The sequence below is a fragment of the Hakea prostrata genome, unplaced genomic scaffold (assembly GCF_041222555.1).
Source record: "Hakea prostrata isolate BN-2017 unplaced genomic scaffold, UWA_Hpros_2 contig_243, whole genome shotgun sequence".
NCBI lineage: Eukaryota > Viridiplantae > Streptophyta > Magnoliopsida > Proteales > Proteaceae > Hakea > Hakea prostrata.
The window spans coordinates 28206-33733 of NW_028291362.1; the positions used below are offsets into that span (position 1 = coordinate 28206).

Sequence of the window (5528 nt, forward strand, 5' to 3'; positions counted from 1 at the left end):
CGTCAATTCGAGTCCGCCATCATTAGGGTGATTACCCTAATCCATAAGTAGGATTAGGGCACGCTTGCAGCCGAATAGGCTTTCTTCTTCAGCAAGCCATCTTCTGGATCCGGTTTGCTCGGGAGCGAATCGGTTCTTTCCGTCTCGACCGGGGTCGAGGGTCGGACCAGGTATGAACCCGGTCTGATCATTATCCCTCCGTATCAAGAAGCAAAAGCAAGCTCACACAGGCCATTTGTTAGTGCTTCCATACCCAAGCCAAGGCCACATAAACCCAGCCCTCCAGTTATCCAAACGTTTAGTCTCAAAAAGCCTGAAAGCCACACACTTGCAGTAACCATTTTCATCTCCAAAACCATGAAATTCAAAACCAGTTCAGTTGGTATTGAAACTATCTCAGATGGCTTTGATGATGGTGGAGTCAAAAAAGCTGAGAGCATACAAACCTATCTCTCATGTCTAAGAGAAAGGGGTTCACAAACCCTAACTGAGCTCTTAAAGAAACAGACTGACTCGGGTTGTCCTTTCAGTTGCCTTGTTTATGATCCATTCTTGCCATGGGCTTTAGATGTAGCCAAAGATTTTGGTTTGGTTACGGCAGCATTCTTCACTCAGTCTTGTGCTGTTGACAACATATACTACCATTTGCAAAAGAGACTTCTCACCTTCCCACCACCAGGCTTGAGTGGTACTGTTTCAGTTCCTAGGCTACCACCACTTGAACCACAAGAACTGCCATCTTTTGTTTATGTAGTAGGATCTTATTCAGCTTACATGGAGCTAGTTTTGAATCAACTCTCCAACATAGATAAAGCAGATTGGGTTCTTGTGAATTCCTTCGACAGCTTGGAGGTTGAGGTGAGCATAGAATTTTTTATACTTGTTTCGTTTTACTTGAACTGATTTGCCTCCGAGCAGGAGTTCTTGATGATCTAAGTATAGACTTAGTTTTAGCTGTTAATTTAACTGTCATACCTTTGGATTGTCAAAAGCCCTTTCTTTGATGTCCATTCATCTAATCCCTCCTCTTACTTTGGCTGTTCTGTCCTCCCTGCTTTTTTGTGTATCCTTCATTTTACATCTTTTTTTTCTCCTAAGTTATGGTTTCCTAGCTTATTTTGTTGTGTATAAGTTTGATCTAGTCTTGAACAAGAGATCGTCTTTTATGTTTAGGTGGTTGAATGCATGGCGAAAATATGGCGGTTGCGGACAATTGGACCAACTTTACCTTCCATGTACCTGGAGAAGGGGATCGAAGATGACAAAGACTATGATCTAGATCTCTTCAATCCTTGTACTGATTTGTGTATGAACTGGTTAAATAATAGGCAAGAAGGAACGGTTGTCTATGTGTCGTTTGGGAGCATGAGTGAGATTGGAGTTGAACAAATGGAAGAACTAGCTTTGGGTCTAAGGAAGAGCAACTGCTGCGTCTTGTGGGTAGTGAAGCCATCAGAAAGAAGCAAGCTCAGTAGCGAGTTTATAGATGAAGCATCAGAGAAGTGCTTGGTGATTTCATAGTGCCCTCAATTACGTGTGCTAGTTCACACGGCAGTAGGATGCTTTATTACACATTCTGGATGGAATTCTACTCTAGAAGGATTAAGCTTAGGAGTTCCAATGGTTGCACTACCACATTGGTCAGATCAACCCGTGAATGCATTTCAATGCACACATCGTTCGGGATAGAGGGCTAGTGATACGGGAAGATTTCTATCCGACTGGTTTAGACCCGGGCTAGGACTGAACCAGACTCTCGGTCGGGAGGGTTACCAACCGACTTGGGCAGGGCGTTTCTCACACTAGGCTTATATGGCAACAACACTTAAGATGGAAAGTCAACTCAAGACATGATTGCGCGGGACCAACAACAAGGGGACGTAATCTCAGGAGAAACAGCAGCCCTCATCGGGTAATCTTACCAAATCTATAAAAGGTAATACATACACTATAAAAGCAAAAGTTCACCCCTCCGATAAGCATCCAATATATTCTAAACATTATCTTGTGTAGCTCTTACACGGAATCTTAATCTATTCACTGTCTAACTTAACCATCGGAGGCGGCTACCCGGCATATGAACCGGCCCGCGTCTAACCTTTGTTGCATGACTCATCATCTAGATCACAATAAGGAGCTTTGTCGGAATCAGAATTATAACTATGACGCATCAGTAGAGATTGACACGCTACTGCAGCGGAAAAGAATCAGGCCATAGGGGTGGAGATGCCACCTCTTGAAAATGAAGTCGACTAAGGCAGAAACATTCTTTATAAAAGTGGTAGAGATGCAAGGCGGCGAAAACCTTATCCTCCACTCATCACGAAAGGCATTTACCTAACGAACTTAATGGTCGAAATTCAAAGATGCACCAAACATGGCTGTGTATATAATAAAAAGAATAAAATAAAAACTTTTGTCTACACTTTTGCCAAGAAACACTGCATTCTTAGTCACTCTTGAAAATCTGAGATACATACGAATGGAATAAATGCACGATGGAAAATATATGATTTTTAAATAGAAAAATATTTAGATGATAAGTAAAAATACCAAATGAGTTAACATATCAAGATAAGTTATATATTAGTCAGTGGCATTTAGCATATACCACCCCACTGCCCTTTTGATCTTTTTTCAGTAAAAAGTGTGCTGGACTAATTCGCAGCCACACAAAGAGCTTGCCCAGCCTTTGATTATGGTTCACAGGTCAAGCATCTGCAATAGAATAATTTTCAATTCTGTAGTCACAAAAGTAATGGAATGATGGGTTCTGATCTTCTTCTGCCTAAGCCCTTTACGTATATATAGATAGATATATAGTTATACCACAGAGGGAGTCACAGAGAGACAGAGAGAGAGAGAGAGATATGGAGAAGAAAGAGCACAGAGGCCATGTACTTCTGCTTCCATTCCCAGCCCAAGGCCACATAAACCCAATCCTTCAATTCTCTAAACGTTTAGTTTCCAAAGGCCTGAAAGCTACACTGGCTGTGACCATTTTCATCTCCAAGTCCATGAAATTCGAATCAAGTTCAGTTGGAATTGAGACCATCTCTGATGGCTTCGATGAAGGTGGTGTAGCTGAAGCAGACAGTGTCCAGACTCACCTCTCAAGTTTAAAAGAAAGAGGTTCACAAACCTTAACTGAGCTCATAAAGAAACAAGATGATTCAGGTTACCCTTTCCGTTGCCTAGTGTATGACCCGTTCTTGCCATGGGCTTTAGATGTAGCCAAAGAATTTGGTTTGGTTACAGCTGCATTCTTCACCCAGTCTTGTTCTGTTGATTACATATACTACCAAGTGCACAGGGGACTTATCACATCCCCACCATCTGCAGACATGTGTAGAACTGTTTCAGTTCCTGGGCTGCCACCACTTGAACCACAAGAGTTGCCATCTTTTGTTTATTTGGTAGAATCTTACCCTGTTTACCTGCAAGTACTTGTGAATCAATTCTCCAATATAGAAAAAGCAGATTGGGTTCTTGTTAATTCCTTCGACAAATTGGAGGCTGAGGTGAGTATCGAAACATTTCGTCTTCTTTTGTTAACATTTCCTTTTAGTTTTTCAGTGCTTTAAATTTGTTTTAATTTCTACTTTTTTGGGTTCCTTAGGATCAAATTAACTTAGTGATATTTTTATGTGATGTTCATTGGATCTTCTAGCGAAGAGTTCTTGTGAGACTTCTTAGGAGTTGACATTTCTATTATTCATGGCAATGGTGCAATCATTTTATCAACCCCTCTGTATAAGTGTGGATTTTAAAATATTTCTCATTTTCTGTGAGATTCTTATTATCTTAGTGCTTCTAAGTTTGATCTACTCTTGAGTTACGGGCATCTATGCTATTTAGGTAATTGAAGGGATGGCGAAAATTTGGCGATTGCGGACGATTGGACCAACTATACCATCCACTGGACAATCAAATAGAAGATGACAAAAACTACAATCTAAATCTCTTCAATCCTAATAATGATATGTGCATGAATTGGTTGAATAATAGGAAAAGTGGATCAGTTATCTATGTGTCGTTTGGAAGCGTGCTTGAGCTTGGAGTTGAGCAGATGGAAGAACTAGCTATGGGTTTGAGGAGTTGCAACAACTATATTTTATGGGTAGTGAGGGCACCAGACAGAGACAAGCTTAGCAACCAGTTTACAGATGAAACATCAGAGAAGTGTTTGGTGGTGTCATGGTGCCCTCAATTGGAAGTGTTAGCCCACAGGGCAACAGGATGTTTTGTTACACATTGTGGATGGAATTCTATTCTAGAGGCACTGAGCTTAGGAGTTCCAATGGTCGCACTACCACGTTGGGCAGATCAACCCACTAATGCTAAGTGTGTTGAAGATGTTTGGGGAGTAGGAATTAGAGCTCACGCAGATGATCACGGGATTATAAGAAAAGACGAGATAGAGTTGTGCATAAAGGAAGTTATGGAAGGAAAGAGAGCGGAAGTGATAAAGAGTAACGCCTTAAAATGGAAGATTTTAGCCAAAGAAGCAATGGATAAAGGTGGAACTTCAAACAATAATATCGATGAATTTGTAGCTCAATTACTCTCCCCTTAATATGAGTTAGAATGCAAAAAGGGATTCTAAAGAATAAAAGAGATGGGGATTTCCATATTTTGTCTTGTTAGGTTATACTCTTGACTTCTCTTGCTCAGGATTTATATTCTTCTTCCCCCCCCCCCCCCCCGCGTGCTCCCCAAAAAAATCCAACATGCTATTATATTCAATCGAATTTGGATAATATCCCGGATATCAAATGATCCACAGTGATAGTTTGATGGTTATTTTCTTAAGTAGATTCTTCTAAATGGTTTGTGTTGGCAATACTTCAAAAGTAATTCAATTCAATTAATTGATGGGGGGAAAGACTCCTTACCGGATTCGCTTTCCCTTACTTGAAGTATTCGCAGCGGAAGTCTAGATCCACGTTCTCGTTCCACCACCAAAGCTTTACCGGGAGATTCCACAATCACGGGAAAGGGAATAATATCCACAACCCAAATGCCGTGGATTAATGGAATGAAGATAAAAAACTAGGAAAGAAAAAAATTCCAAGCTTGCGATTCTAATAAGAGAGGGAGAGAGAGATGGAGCCGCCGTTTCTCTAGAGATAAATCTCGTGCGAATGAATCACTCAATTACTCACTAATGCGGTGGTTACCAAAATATATAACCCTATTTTGTAACCGCCCTAATAGTGAGTTTCCAATATTGCCCTTGGGCATTTAATTTATTAATCATATTAATAAATTCCAACAGCTCCCACTTGCTCAAGGGCAAGTGTTAATCTTTCAATGTGTCCCAGACACACTTGTATATCCTAGATATACACATTCAATCTCTTTGCTATGTATCCCGAAACATAGACCTCTTGTGTCCCAAACACACATGTATATCCCAGATATACATATATATTGATCTTTTCACTATGTATCCCAGATACATAGACCACCTGTGTCCCAGACACTAATATCCACAAGTCATACTGGAAAAATGGGTTGTGCGACCG

The 5528-nt window shown here is 40.6% G+C and overlaps 2 pseudogenes across 1 annotated transcript; both read left to right on the forward strand.

Moving 5' to 3' along the window:
• Positions 1 to 208: 208 nt before the first annotated feature.
• Positions 209 to 1689, forward strand: LOC148998613 (flavonol 7-O-beta-glucosyltransferase UGT74F1 pseudogene; annotated as a pseudogene).
• Positions 1690 to 2844: 1155 nt separating this feature from the next.
• Positions 2845 to 4617, forward strand: LOC148998614 (mogroside I-E synthase-like; annotated as a pseudogene). Its single transcript, XR_016171153.1, has 2 exons — positions 2845 to 3521; positions 3859 to 4617. The product of XR_016171153.1 is annotated as a mogroside I-E synthase-like (transcript).
• Positions 4618 to 5528: the final 911 nt, after the last annotated feature.